The sequence below is a fragment of the Amblyomma mixtum genome, chromosome 7 (assembly GCF_055824585.1).
Source record: "Amblyomma mixtum isolate Tamu chromosome 7, ASM5582458v1, whole genome shotgun sequence".
Taxonomy (NCBI): Eukaryota; Metazoa; Arthropoda; class Arachnida; order Ixodida; family Ixodidae; genus Amblyomma; species Amblyomma mixtum.
In genome coordinates, this window is record NC_143018.1 from 93,890,589 (window position 1) to 93,906,503 (window position 15,915).

Below are 15,915 nucleotides of genomic sequence, written 5' to 3' on the forward strand. Positions count from 1 at the left end.
TAGCTCCACTTGTTTTCTCATTCGCTGTTTCAAAGTGGTGTTAGCATAAGCCAATTGTTATTCTACAACCACCAAACTGCTGTGCCACACAACATTCTTTTAATCAGCCTTCATAATATGCAATGGCAAATTTACTTCACAAGTCGTCTAGGTAAATAACACAACTCAATAACTTGTGTCATCATCAGGACTAAAAATAACCATAATATCATTTATACGGTCATGCCTCGTTAATACAGACCCCATTATTATGGATTAAAATTCTGGACAGTATTTCCGGAGGCAATACTTTTTCAATGCACTCACACTTCAATAACATGGAAACTCGCTCATGACATAGTGGACAGAGTGAAAATGAATACAGCCCGTTGTCACATAATTGTGCAGAGTGCAAAGACGGTTAAAACTTCTTGAATTTGAGTAGATAAGTCAAGCAGAGCCTGAATCATGAACCTTTCTTACACGCTGGAATTGCCATCACACTGCTTGTCGCACTGTGTGCTGAGAGATTTGTGTTAACCCATGAACTGCCAGGCCCAGCGACTACTACTTATCACACACTTTCTGTTTGCCAAAGCACTTCTTTTCCTGGTGTCTAATTTTTGTCAGTGCTGGCCGACTCACATCCACGCGCAGATTACTCATGGCACAAAATGAATTAAGCTGCTTAACAATAAAGAACAAAGCCGCAAGCTTACATTACCACCGGCCGACCTCTCCACCTTTCCCTCATTAAAATTCCTTTCTCTCTCTCTCACAGATCCCTTTCCGCTGCCCACAATGCTATACCACTTTTTAAACGGAGTGCACCATGTCGCAACCTAAACCGAGAACTACTCCTCTGGCTCAGTCCACTATCATGTAGAGAACTTTCTCTAGTCACCAATTCTTCACGGAAGTCTTTTTGCAGACATAGGTCTGCATAGCCGGCAGGAAATAAAAAAAAAAACGACGCTCCACAAGATACCACTGCACTACACACCGATGTTTTCGCACGCCGTAACCCGAGCATCCATAATCACAAAATGTACTGTATGAAGCAGCAAGCCGCAGAAGGATGGCGACGCTGCTGTTGTCGCGGAAGAAAACAGTTCTACGGCCCTGCAGCCAAGATCGCGTCACGTCGTACACACAGCAGTTTCGACGCACGGTACCTACACGAAGCGCAATAAAAATTGGTGATGGATAGGTAAGAGAAACAACGTCGTATAGCAACGCTCGCTTTGGTCGCGATCACTGCAACCAGTGCGACTAGCTGCGCAAAGCCAACTTCATTTCAGCATTCGGAAAACATGTTATGTTATGTTAGGTTTAATGGCACATAGGCAGCTAAGGCCATCATGCGCCAAACACAAGGTATAATAATTTCTGTGCGATTTAATAAAAATGTGAAAAGGTGATCAGTGGTGTAAAGGGCCTAAAAAATTACCTATCTACTAATAACAGAGAAAAAGAGATTTAAGAATTGCTAAAGGTAAAAGCTTTAAAAAGATCAGGTAGCCTCAGCAGCCATCCTTGGCTGGGCGAGGATGTCGAGGAACCCGACCAATCAAATAAAAGCCTCAGCCCTTTCTTCACGAGTGAGGAAATGGCTGAGGGACATCATGTGAAGCTGTGGGTCATGATTTATATTTTGTTGAGAAAACCTGCTTCAGTTAAAAACTTAAAAACACAAGATATGTCCACAATTGCATTATCGCCTATGAGTAGCGCTGGGTGGAAAGGAATGGTTTGTGTGTAAAACAGAGAAAAGCACTTTTTCCTTAGCTTTTCGAGTTTAGAACATGAAAATAAAATGTGGTTAACTGTAAGTTCACCTCCACATGCACAAACTGGTTTATCTTGTTTCGTGAGCAGAAAGTTGTGTGTAAGGTGCGTGTGACCTATACGGAGACGGCAGATAATCACTTCTTTGAAACGTTCTTGGTGTACACATGACTTCCATTCTCCTAAAACAGGTTTTACCAAATGTAGTTTATTGTTTATTTCACTATTCCAAGCAGATTGCCATTTTTGCCTTGCTTTAAGATTTACTAAGTTTATGCAGTCTCGATGCGGCACATTTACATTTTTTATTTGCTTGTCACGTGCTTGGGCAGCGCATAAATCTGCTCTCTCATTGCCTTCTATTCCTACATGACTCGGGACCCAACATAGTTTTATGTTGTGTCCTTTAGCTGTGGATGTTACTATGTTGTGTATGATGTCACCGAGTAGAGGAGTGATAGCATTTCGAGAGTGGAGAGCTGTAAGCACACTTAAGGAGTCTGTATAAATGATACCGTTCTTGACGTTCTCGTTTACTATTTTTTCTATGGCAACATATACGGCGTAACATTCGGCAGTGAAAACAGATGCACACTGCGGAAGTCTTACTGTTTCCTCCCAATTCCCTCGTACTACCGCGCTTCCTACATAATTATCTGTTTTTGAACCATCAGTATAAAATTCTGAAAAGCTACTGTATTTTTCTTTCAGTGCAAGAAATGCTTGTATGATATGCTGTTGTGGAGTTTTCTTTTTACGGAACTGTGTAAGTGTGAAGTCGCAGATTACAGGAAACTTGTACCATGGAGGTAGTGGGTCTCGTCTTCGGGCAACGTCAGGTAGTGTGTCCTGCATATCGAGATTTTGGCACATCTCTTCAAAACGCAAGAGCAGTGGCCTGGTAGCTTGAGGTTTGTTTGCAAATATTATTCTAGAAGGACATTTTCTTACAACCGGATAGCAGATGTGTTTTGGTAGTGACCGTACTTTAAGGACATATGCACACGTTAGAGTGGTTCTTCTAATTTCTAGTGAGGGTTCATTTGTTTCTACATAGAGGCTTACTATGGGGGATGTCCTGTATGCACCGCATGAGAGGCGCAAGCCTGAGTTATGTACTGAATCTAATTTTTTTAGGTAAGATGGTCTTGCTGAGCCGTACACAATGCACCCATAATCCAAGGATGAACGTACCAACGAGCGATATATGTGCAGAAGACATGTTCTATCAGACCCCCAATGTTTCCTTGAGAGTACTTTGAGTATGTTTAAAGATTGCGAGGCTTTCTTTTTTAGTGTGTTTATGTGCGGTAAGAATGTAAGTCTTTTGTCGAATGTTATGCCTAAAAATTTATGTTCTCCTTTTACTGGCAGTATAGTTCTGTTCAAATTTAGGGTAGGGTCATTCTGCAAGCCTCTTTTTAGTGAGAAAAGAATCGCTACTGTTTTCTGTGGGGAAAACTTAAAACCATTTCTATCTGCCCATATCACTAGTCTGTTTAATGTTAGTTGTATTTGCCTCTCACAGGTTGATAAGCTGGAGGATGTACATGCAATCTGAAGGTCATCGACATAGACTGAATACATAATGGACTTTGGAATGAAGTTTGCTAGCGAATTCATTTTTATGACGAAGAGTGTAGTGCTTAGAATGCATCCTTGCGGTACTCCATTTTCTTGAATGAAGTTCCTCGAAAGTGTTGAACCCAGGCGTACCTGAAATGAACGGTCGGACAGAAAATCTTTCAGGCAGTTCAGCATCCTTCCACGGATACCTAGATCTGCTAGGTCGCGGAGAATGCCAAACCTCCAGGTAGTGTCGTAAGCTTTTTCCATATCAAAGAAGACTGCCAAACAGTGTTGTTTATGAATGAAAGCTTCTCGTACTGTGTTTTCAAGGCGGACAAGATGGTCAGTTGTTGAGTGCGCTTTTTTAAATCCACATTGGTGGACGTCCAGAAGTTCACGGGATTCGAGGATGAACATTAATCTAGTATTCAATACGCTTTCAAAACATTTTGCAAGACAACTTGTGAGTGCTATAGGCCTGTAACTATCAGGGGAGGTTGATGGTTTTCCATGTTTCAGGAGAGGGACAATTATTGCTTTTTTCCAGGTGTCCGGTATTTTTCCTGATACCCATATTTTGTTAAAAAATCTTAAAAGTGCCTCTATGGCAGGTTCCGAGAGATGAGCTAGCATTTCATAATGTATTTCGTCTGGGCCGGGTGCAGTCATTTTACCGGCGGACAGTACTTTATGGATTTCCTGAAGAGTAATTTGGTTATTGTAAGGCTCCTTGGTACTGCTGTTAGTTGGGAGTCTTTGTTTTTCGGCTGTGTTCTTATACTTTAAGAATGACTGTGTATAATGCGAGGAACTGGAAATTGTAGAGAAATGTTCTCCTAGTATGTCTGCTTGTTCACCGATGCTTGTTTGGGTACCAGGGGGTGTCAGAAAAGGAATTGTGAATGGGGAGAAGCTGCCATTTAGTTTACGAACTTGCTCCCACATTTTTTTGGAAGTGATTGTACTATTTATGGATGATATATAATTCTGCCAGGAAGTTTTCTCAGCAGTGCGACGTACATGACGTGATTTTGCTCTCGCCTTTTTAAAATTGATAAGGTTTTCTTGTGTTGGGTATCGTCGAAAAATTCCCCAGGCTTTATTTTGTTTCTTTTTAGCTTCTTTACATTCTTGTGTATACCAGAACTTGTGGTTTTGTCTTACCACTCCCGAGGACTGAGGAATCGCTAGGCGCGCAGCAGCTATGATACAGGTTGTGAAGATTTCATTCAGTTCGTCAACGCTAAGGCTATCGGAGTATATATTATCCAGGCTGGCCTTTTCTCGAAAGAGTGACCAGTCGGCTAAGTGTAGTTTCCAACGGCGAGGTTTACTTTGGATGATTAAAGGTGACGATGGTATGCTGATAATTACTGGCAAATGGTCACTTCCATAAGGGTTGTCCAGGACTTCCCATTTAAAAACTGTAAAAACTGATGGTGAACTAAAAGATAAATCTAAGGGGCTAGTTTTTCCAGTACTTGGAGAGCAATAGGTGTGCTTTCCTGTATTGAGTAGGCACACATTGTTGCACAGTATAAAATCTTCTAAAATGCGACCTCTAGTATCAGTTTGATCACTTCCCCAGAAGGAGGAGTGGGCATTAAAATCTCCGACTAAAAGATATGGCTCTGGTAGTTGTTTTAAAAGTTCTTCCATGTCCTCAAGTGTTACTGTTATATGTGGTTCAAGATAGATGGAACATATTGTGATCGTTTTAAAATGAAGAACGGTGACTGCAACAGCTTCATATTTAGTCTGAAGTTTGACTTCGCGAGCTGGAACACCACTCTGAACAACGATAGCAGCGCCTCCAGAGAGCCGACATGCTTGCTGTCGGTCGCAACGAAACACTTGATATTTTTTCAGAATGTTTTTGTGTTGCGGGCCTAAATTGGTCTCTTGTAAACAAAAAATGACTGGGGAAAGTGAAATTAAAAGATCTGTTACATCACTGTAGTTTTTTATAAGTCCTCTACAGTTCCATTGGATTAAAAAAGCCATTTTTGTTGTTTTTCTTGTTTTTTTTTGGAAAGACTGAGCTGAAACCTAAGTTTTTGGCTTTTCGGGTCCCGTTATTCTGGCCCGTCCTTTGCGACGCTCGAGTGGGCTGTGCCGCCCGAGCGGGACGGACGTGCCAGGGGTGACATCCATCACCTCGGAGGAGGTGCTGGAAGCCCGCGAGGAAACCGTGCGTGTGCGGGTTTCAGGCCTCCCACGGCGGGGAGTAGCCTGGTTGTCCGCCGACTCAAGGGACGGCTGGACCTTTTTGGGAGACGACAGGGCAGCTTTCGCTGTCCCTGCCTGGGGCATTGATGGCGCTGCCTGTGTCCCGGTAAACGAGACTTGGGCAGGCGCCTGATTGCGGTGTGATGCACCGCCCCTGCGCACCACATCCGCGAAGTTTGTCCTAGCTGTGAAGGCGAATGGATTAGACTGTTGAAATCGTTTACGTGCTTCTTTGAATGAAATGTTTTCTTTTGTTTTCAATGTTATGATTTCCTTTTCCATCTTCCATGATGGGCAAGACCTAGAATACGCTGGGTGTTCGCCTTCGCAGTTTGTGCAGTGTGGTGATGCTTGACAGTTCTCGGATTTATGTTCTCTTGATGCACATTTTGCACATGTTTGATGGCCACGGCAACTCTGGGAGCCATGACCAAACCTCTGGCAATTAAAACACCGACGGGGGTTTGGAATGTAGGCACGAACTCGGATTTTTTCATAGCCAACTTGAATAGATTCAGGGAGTGTGCTACAGGCAAAAGTGAGTACTAAGTGTTTGGTTGCTATTTCCTTGTCATCTTTTCTGATTTTTATTCGGTGCACATTTACAACATCTTGGTCACTAAGACCTTCCAACATTTCCTTTTCGGTGAGCAAAAGAAGATCATTTTCAGAAATTACACCTCTGACAGTGTTCAGGGATCGGTGTGCAGTGACAGAGACTGCAACCTCCCCAAAAGACACAATGTTTGGCAGTTTTTCATGTTGCGTGTTATCTTTGATTTCGAGCAATAGGTCACCACTTGCTAGTTTTGTTACCCTGTAGCCGGGGCCCAAGGCATCTGACAGACTCTTGGTAACTATGAATGGGGATATCTTTCTGGCTGGTTGCTCTGTTATTTCGCTATGAATAACATGATACTTTGGGAACGTTTCTTTTCTGGTGAGGAACTGAGCTGTTGCATCGGTCCGCCCTCTTTTGAGAGGGCGATCAGGTTTTGAAAGGGGGGGAGCCATAAAAAATTGATGTTTTTCGGTCATGGTGCCAGCCACCCACCATGGAGTCCAACAAGGGGACGCGACAGGAACTTGAAAGAAAGTCCTGCCTACGCCAGCTGTACACCTTAACTATAACCTAATATGACTCAACTCAGGGTAGTTGGTCACACACGGTTAACCCTCGCCGCCAGGAAAAAGAGGAAAAAACGAAGAAGAGAGGAGGATACAGGAAAGTTGTAAGAAAGGGAATAGGAAAGTGAAAGATAGAGGGGAGGACAGGAAAAGGCGACTGCCGATTTCCTCCGGTTGGGTCAGGCCGGAGGTGCCGTCTGCAGGAAGCTGGGGCCAAAGTGGTGTGTTGCCTCCGCCGAGGGGCCTTAAGGGTCCAAACGCTCGGCATCGGCTCAACCACCAGGATCCCCTTTTCCCCGGACACGGCGATGCCACGCACGGCTAAGCGCGGATGCTCGGGTCCGTGGTGACGCATTGTTCACCATCATCCCCCTGCGGGGATGTCCCTGCGGATGCTCGAGTTAACCCCGTGGTGTCGCCACTCACCAACGTCTGCATGCTGCAGACGCCTCCCTGCGGGGACATTCGGAAAACACTGCGTGCGTAGTGAGCCTTCGCACGTGCCCGTTTCTCTGCCTCGACGGAGAAGCACTTGCTCCGACCGCAATCACTTTCACTTCTCGGACACTCTCACTGTGCTATGTAGGTTACGCACGCGCAGGAAATTCACCATGAGCAGCCTCCTTTCTCCAAGGTGAGCAACTCTTACTCGCCGCTGTCCGTGGTGATCCTCACAGAAATTAGAAATGCTTGCAACGGGCACAAAGGGCTCCAAACAAACGCTTCGTGACATCGCCACCGCGTAGGTCCTACGTCAGTTTGAAGACCAATGCAATACGCGTATCTAGCATCCAACCGCGCGCACTTTAACCATTCAGAGGCAAGTATCCTGGATCCAACTAGGCGGATTGCACTGGTCCTGGAACCACTTGCTTACAACTACCCGAAAACACCGTGACTGCCGCCGCGACCTTTCAAGCGGCCATTTTGGCAGTTGACGGAAGTGACGTCATGTCACGTGATTGCACTTCTGGGCGTCGTTTGCTCGAGTGCGTCTGCGGGATATGGTTTGGCAATACGCGACCGGGCACCGTAGGCGATACGCCTGCCGTAGCAGCCGAGAGTGCTTGTCCTGTTAATAGCACTGGAAAGACTGGCAGGGAGCCAGCCATAGACGGCAATACATATGCGTTGTAGTCGCCGTTCGAGAGTCCTGTTGGTTTGGCCTTAGGTAACTCAGAGCGCGATATTTTGTTTTCATCGTTTCGTTGCTTTCCGTGTTTCAGGCGAAGGACGAACCTTTTGATTAGGTATGTTGTGTTATTTGCATTGACCGCACGACTCGAAATGCTCAATGAACGTCGCGAAATCATTGTACTGGCAAGTATTACGTATGATCGATATAACATGCCACACCTTCAGCGCACCGTTGAGAAAAGCCGTTTGTGACAATATACAGAGTGTTTCACCTGCGACCACACAACTTTTAGAAACAGTATTTTTCAATTAGAAGGGCACTTTTTTCGGTTAGCATTTTCAGAGGAGTCGTAGGTCAGAATGCAGCTAAGGTGTTCCAACTAGGAGGCTGGTTAACTGATATTGAACAGTTAAGTTTGTAACTATTACTGTTAGCCTCATTAATTATTGAGAGGAATGTAGCTGACGCTGATTAATATCCTTATCAGTTTTTAGAGTTCCAAAACCCCGGTTAACATCGGCGCTGCGGTCCAAAAAATGTTTGCTATTTCGACATGCTATGTGCACTGGAGAGGTATCGTGGGGATAATCACATTTTCGAAATTCTAAAAACTGGTATGGATGTTACTTACGATTGGCTACAGGCCTCTGAGTAACTAAGGAGTCTAACAGTAAGGGTTCAAAGGTCTACTATTCAGTACTAGTGAACCAGCCTGCTGGTTAGCACACCTTAGCTATATTCTAATGTACTACGCGCCTGACACTACTGTCACGTTGTAGTGACGGCAGTCGAGCGGTCAGGAAAACACCAAAAAGTCTTGTAAACGAAGCTCTTTATTTGGCTGACTTGCGCCCGTAAAAGAACTGAATCACTCGGCGGCGGCGTAAGCAACAAACTCGCTCGTCAGTCGTCGAACTACGAATGCCCGCTGCTCGCGGCATCGTTCAATTTAAAGCCGGCAAGGAAACTTCGAGATTACAGGTCGAGATCATCTAGAGTAATCTGAAATCACGTAGATGCAGCTCGGCATAGCTGTGACCAATCGAGATTAGTCCGGTCGCTTCTCGCGTCACGAACAAAAATGATAACACCCCTTTACTGCGGCCTTGCGCGAACGAACGAACACTACAATGATACGTGGCATTACCCCCCTCGCAAAGACGCATCGTCTCGATGCTTTAAAATGAAAATAAGCATGGAGATTGCAAACTTAGTCCTTTAGCGTTCATAATATGGCTTCAGGCGTACGACATGTACGACTTCCGGGCGTGTGCGGCGTCGCTGAGATGCTGTCGTGCCGTCGGGGATGACTTCATAGTCGAGGTCACCGATGCGACGGACAACCCTGTACGGGCCAAAGTAGCGTCGCAGCAACTTTTCACTCAATCCACGGCGGCGAACTGGCGTCCATATCCAAACACGATCACCTGGCTTCTAATGCGTGTCTCGTCGGCGCAGACTGTAGCGTCGGGCGTCGGTGTGCTGCTGGTCTTGAATGCGAAGCCGCGCAAGTCTTCGGGCTTCCTCGGCGCGATGAAGGTAGGCGGCGACATCGAGGTTGTCTTCGTCGGAAACGTGCGGGAGCATTGCGTCGAGTGTTGTCGTGGGCTTCCTACCGTATACCAGCTGGAATGGGGTAAACCTGGTTTTCTCCTGGACGGCAGTATTATAGGCGAAGATCACGTAGGGAAGAATGGAGTCCCACGTCTTGTGTTCGGCGTCGATGTACATACATGGAGAGGATGTCTGCGATGGTCTTGTGCAGACGCTCTGTCAGTCCGTTGGTTTGTGGATGATAGGCAGTGGTCCTCCGATGGCTTGTCTGGCTGTAGTTTAAAATGGCTTGCGTCAGCTCCGCTGTAAATGCCGTTCCTCTGTCTGTAATGAGCACTTCGGGGGCGCCGTGTCGCAGGAGAATTTGTTCGACAAAAACTTTTGCGACTTCTGCTGCGTTACCACCAGGCAATGCTTTTGCTTCGGCGTAGCGAGACATGTAGTCGGTGGCCACGATGATCCACTTGTTACCTGATGACGAAGTCGGAAAGGGGCCGAGGAGGTCCTTCCGCATTTGCTGAAAGGGCTTAGTTGGCAGTGGTATGGGGTTCAGGAGTCCGGCTGGTCTAGTCGGAGGCGTTTTGCGTCGCTGACACTCACGGCACGTTTTCCCGTAATGGGAAACGTCGGTAGCTAGCCGTGGCCAATAGTACTTCTCCTGGATGCGGTGCAACGTGCGAGCAATCCCGAGATGCCCTGCAGTCGGTTCATCATGACATGCCTGAATAATTTCTTGCCTGAGATTTTTGGGCACGACAAGAAGATGCACTGTCCTGTTGGGCGCGAAGTTCTTCTTCAGGAGGATATTATTGTGAAGGACGAAGGACGACAGTTGGTGCTTGAACCCTCGGGGAGGCGATGCGGTCTTGCCTTGAAGATAATCAACTAGGCTTTGCAATTCAGGATCCGAGCGCTGCTGCTGCGCGAAACTGCTGGCGGTTACCGGTCCTAAGAAAGCGTCGCCGTCTTCCTCTTCCGGTTCTGCGTCGACGGGGGCTCGCGACAAGCAGTCTGCGTCGGAATGCTTGCGGCCAGATTTGTAGACTGCAGTTATGTCCAAATCTTGAAGGCGCAGGCTCCAACGAGCAAGGCGGCCGGAGGGATCCTTCAAATTGGCTAGCCAGCACACAGCATGGTAATCGCTCACAACCTTGAATGGTCGTCCGTGCAGGTAGGGGCGAAATTTCGACGTGGCCCAAATAATGGCGAGACATTCTTTCTCGGTGGTCGAATAGTTGGCCTCGGCTTTCGACAGTGAACGGCTAGCGTAAGCGATAACTTTCTCCTGTCTTCCATTTTTCTGAACGACGACCGCTTCTAAGCCCGCACTGCTTGCATCGGTATGGATTTCGGTTTCGGCGTTTTCATCAAAGTGCCAGAGCACAGCAGGGGACTGTAAGCGGCGCTTCAGCTCTTTGAAAGCTTCCTCTTGCGGCCTTTCCCATTTAAAAGGCACGTCAGCCTTGGTAAGTTGGTTCAAAGGTTCAGCGATGCGCGAAAAGTCCTTGACGAATCGCCGGTAATAAGCGCACAATCCAAGGAATCTGCGTATAGTTTTCTTGTCATTAGGCTGTGGAAACTCTGCGATCGCAGCCGTCTTCTGAGGTTCTGGGTGAACTCCATCCTTGCTTACGACGTGACCAAGGAACAGCAGCTCCTCGCAGGCAAAGTGCCACTTCTCTGGTTTCAGTGTTAGTCCTGAAGACTTGATCGTTTCCAGCACCATCCGAAGCCTTCTGAGGTGGTCTTCAAAGCTTGAGGAGAAGACAACAACGTCATCGAAGTGGACTAGACAAATTTGCCACTTTAAGCCTGCTAGCACCGTATCCATTACTCGCTGGAACGTCGCTGGGTCTGAGCAGAGGCCGAATGGCATCACCTTGAACTCGAAGAGTCCGTCTGGTGTGATGAACGCAGTCTTCTCGGGATCTCTTTCGTCGACTTCAATTTGCCAGTAGCCGCTCTTCAGGTCCATCGATGAGAAGTACTTAGCGTTGCATAGCCGATCAAATGTGTCGTCGATGCGGGGGAGGGGGTAGACGTCCTTCTTCGTAATGCTGTTCAGGCGGCGGTAATCGACGCAGAAGCGAAGGGTGCCGTCTTTCTTTTTCACTAGGACAACTGGTGCTGCCCAGGGGCTCCTTGATGGCTGGATGACGTCGTCACGTAGCATTTGCTCTACTTGCTTGCGGATAGCTTGGCGTTCTATCGGCGACACGCGGTAGGGGCTCTGCCGCAGTGGTCGGGCGTGTTCGTCTGTTACAATGGGGTGCTTAGAAAGCCGGGTTCGTCGCACATTCGATGCTGATGAGAAGCAATCGCTGTACCTTTGAAGAAGACTTCGTATTTGGTCTTGTCTGCTCCGGGGTAATGCTGGGTTGATTTTGAACGTGGGTCGATGGCCTTGGTCAGATGGTTCTGCGGGTTGGTCGGGGAGGGCAGATATGTCTCTGATGTCTGATAGCTCGTCGAGAAAGGCAATCGTCGTACCTTTGTTTAGATGCCGGTATTCTTCGGTGAAGTTGGTTAGCAGCACCTGGGCTTGGCCATTCCAGATTTCAGCTACTCCCCTTGCGACGCCCAATCCTCGATCCAGGAGTAACTGGGTGTTCCCCTCGATGACGCCTTCGGTATTTTCGATGTTTCCAGTACCCATGCAGGCGAGGACACTTAATCGGGGCGGCACGCTCAATGCTTCGTCGAGGACGTTTAAGGCAACGTTATGAGTCGCGCTCGTCGCAACAGGCATGGATTTGTCCGTGGAAAGCTTGATCGACTTAGATCGAAGGTCGATGATCGCTCGATGTTTATTCAGGAAGTCCATTCCCAAAATCACGTCTCGCGAGCATTGCTGTAGGATCAGGAAGGTTGTCGCATAGGTTCTCCCATTTACAGTAACTCTCGCGGTGCAGCATCCTGACGGCGCAATCAGGTTACCACCTGCGGTGCGGATCAGCGGGCCATCCCAAGTTGTTACCTTCCTGAGTCGGACAGCAAGTGGGCCGCTCATGATAGAGTGGTCACCTCCAGTGTCGACCAAGGCAGTAACCGCGTGACCGTCGACCGTAACTTCAAGGTCGCTTGTTCGCGTTCTCGTATTATACGTTGTCTTCGGTGTCCTATTTCGGCTTCGTCGAGTAGTGAGGCTGCGCTGTGCGTACTCCGACGTTACTTCACTGGGCAGCGGTAAACGTTTCAAGTCTAGTCGCGTCGTCGTTGTCGGCGCTGTCGTCGGCGCTGTCGTCGGCGCTGTCGTCGGCGGTGTCGTCGGCGGTGTCGTCGGCGCTGTCGTCGGCGCTGTCGTCGGCGGTGTTGTCGGCGGTGTTGTCGGCGGTGTTGTCGGCGGTGTTGTCGGCGGTGTTGTCGGCGGTGTCGTCGGCGGTGTCGTCGGCGGTGTCGTCGGCGGTGTTGTCGGCGGTGTCGTCGGCGCTGTCGTCGGCGGTGTTGTCGGCGCTGTCGTCGGCGGTGTTGTCGGCGGTGTTGTCGGCGGTGTTGTCGGCGGTGTTGTCGGTGGTGTTGTCGGCGGTGTTGTCGGCGGTGTTGTCGGCGGTGTTGTCGGCGGTGTTGTCGGCGGTGTTGTCGGCGGTGTTGTCGGCGGTGTTGTCGGCGGTGTTGTCGTCGTAGCTGAGGCATGGACTTGGGTATTCGTCGATGGAGGATCTTTGTACTTGCGCTCGGAAGCAACCTCACCTGCAGAGGCTGCTTTATTCAGTTTAACCTTCGGGGGCTGGGGGAGCGTCCACGCACTGCGTAGCCTCGGCTAGGAGATACAAAGCGCGGAGACGAAGGCGACGGGGAACGTGATAGGCGGCTGGGCGGTGAGCATTCTTCCCGACGCAAAAACTCCTCGATTTCGGCTGGTCGCTAGCCGGGTCGGGGTCGTGGAGCGTCGTAAGAGAACCCTCGGATGCCCAGTCTTCTGTATGGGCAGTGCCGGGAGACGTGACCGGCTTCGCCACAGTGGAAGCATAGTGGGCGGCGCTGGTCGGGAGTTCTCCACTCGTCACATTTCCTCGGCTGCGCGCGTCGCTCGTAGGACGGGCGGGTTGGGGCGAGTGAGCGGCGGTCCAACGCAGCTGGCTGAGGGTGATAGGGTCTTGGGTCCCGTCGTCGAGGGGCAGGACGGCGCACAGCTGCGGCGTAAGTCATGGCTGGGGGTTGCAGAGGCTGCGTGGGTGTCGGCGTCACACCCAAGGCCTGTTGAACCTCGTCCCGGATGACGTCAGTGAGCGATGAAAGCTGCGGCTGCGTCCCGTTGGCAGCAATCTTCGGAGCTCATCTCGCACAACTTGACGTATAACCTCCCTCAGGTCATCGTTGTTAGCATTGTCCAGGCAGCTTGCTGAGAAAACGCGCTGCTGGCGGTCATACTGGCGGGCTCGGGCATCGAGAGTTTTTTCCATCGTGGATGCCTCTTCAATGAATTCCGGGACAGTTTTCGGTGGGTTGCGGACGAGGCCGGCAAAGAGTTGCTCTTTAACTCCTCGCATGAGCAGCTTTACTTTTTCTTCTTCCTTCATGTTTGCGTCGACACGCCGGAAGAGGCGCTTCATTTCCCCAGTGTACACTGCAACGGTCTCGTTTGGGTGTTGTATGCGAGACTGTAGCAGCTGCTGGGCTCTCTCCTTTCGCACGACGTTCGTGAGGTCTTTAGAAGCTGCTCCTTGAGGGTTTCCAAGGTTTCTCAAACCAGATTATTGCTGGTCTTTCCAAGGCGAAGAAGACGTACCTAAGTTTCGTGGCATCGTCCCAGTTGTTGAAGATAGCCACGCGGTCGAACTGCTCCAGCCATTCTCCGGGGTCGGCGCCAGGCGAAGCGTCAAAGGTTGGTGGCACCCGGGGCTGCTGAAGAATGATTGGAGTCATCGTCTGGGGCAAGCTCATGGTAGACGTTGCTAATGGCTTTCGCTTCCGGGTAGGGTCCGGCAGAATCTCGAACTCAGGTGCGTCCCCTTGCAGGCGTCGGTTTGCGCGGTGGACTGGACTCAGATCCTGCGGCAGATGACTCAGAAGGCTGGCGTCACGACTTGTAGGGGATGTACGGAACATGAAAGGCAACCCAGCACCTCCACCAGATGTCACGTTGTAGTGACGGCAGTCGAGCGGTCAGGAAGACACCAAAAAGTCTTGTAAACAAAGCTCTTCATTTGGGCTGACTTGCGCCCGCAAAAGAACTGAATCACTCGGTGGCGGCGTAAGCAACAAACGTCCTCGTTAGTCGTCGAACTACGAACGCCCGCTGCTCGCGGCATCGTTCAATTTAAAGCCAGCAAGGAAACTTCGAGATAACCGGTCTAGATCATCTAGAGTAATCTGGAAACACGTAGATGCAGCTCGGCATAGCTGTGATGAATCGAGATTAGTCCGGTCGCTTCTCGCGTCACGAACAAAAATGATAACACCCCTTTCCTGCTGCCTTGCGAGAACGAACAGACACTACAATGATACGTGGCACTACTATGCCAAAAAACCGCACACTTCTAAATAAAAATGCCTATTTTTAAAAATTGTGTGTATTGTTAGGTGAAACACCATATACATGCTGAAAAAAAAGAAAGGAATAAACCAACTGAATTGCTACGCTCGACAGTTTAGAGCGACAGCTATTTCTACGAATGTATCACGGGAAGCGCGTGGGGTAGAGCGCGGTCGCATTAAATCGAAATTAATGAAATGCTTTCTGCATGGCTTATGGCGGCTTTCATTCTGAAGCTCCCTTTTGAAACAATTAACAGAGGCAGCGCATACGACCGTGCTAAAGTTCTCAGTGTTAGATCTTATCGGGGTCTGCTCGTTCATCATGAGAAAGAAAACGGACACCTTTGTCCCCGACTATGCCGACCCTTCCGCAGCCGCCGTGGCCATACTCGAGCAAGTTTTCTCGTCTGAACATCGGCTGAAGTATTTTATTTTTCGAGGATGATAAAAAAATTATTAAAAACTAATGACGCCACCATGCGTGCAGGTAATATGAGCCTATTTCCTGAACAACGTTTCTCACAAAAAATAAAGAAGGGGAGAAACAGGAAATGTGCTCTCTTCTGACTATGGCCAATCCTGGGCTTGTGCCGTGGGCTTGTGCCGTGGGCTTGTGCCGTGGGCTTGTGCCGTGGGCTTGTGCCGTGGGCTTGTGCCATTAAGCCTCAGGACATCATCATCATCTTCTGACCGAGGTCATCAACCAGGTTAACGATTGGTGGAGTGTCTAGTGCTGATGCCGCGCCCAGCGTAATGACGACACACTCAATTTTAGCGCAGGAACGAATTATTTTTAATATTAGAAACTAACGCGTGAATACTACATAGCCCACCTGAGAGCAAAATTTGCGCTCCGATAGCCGTGCATTTTTTTTAGTGGGAAACGAAATAGTTGATATTTCTGCACTCTACGCTAAGCACACATCGAGAAGTAGTTACTAGAGTCGTAGTACTCTTAGTACAAGTATCACCGCGTCATGGATTATGGAGGCGTAAGTGACATTTTGCCGGTGTAGAGCCTTTTGAGAACACTAGAGAGCAGTTAGGACCTC

The 15,915-nt window shown here is 48.8% G+C and overlaps 1 protein-coding gene across 1 annotated transcript in view; it reads right to left on the reverse strand.

The window, feature by feature from the left end:
* Positions 1-15,915, reverse strand: part of LOC149336879 (nose resistant to fluoxetine protein 6-like) — a 55,800-nt gene that overhangs the window by 39,210 nt on the left and 675 nt on the right. The window lies entirely within an intron of this gene.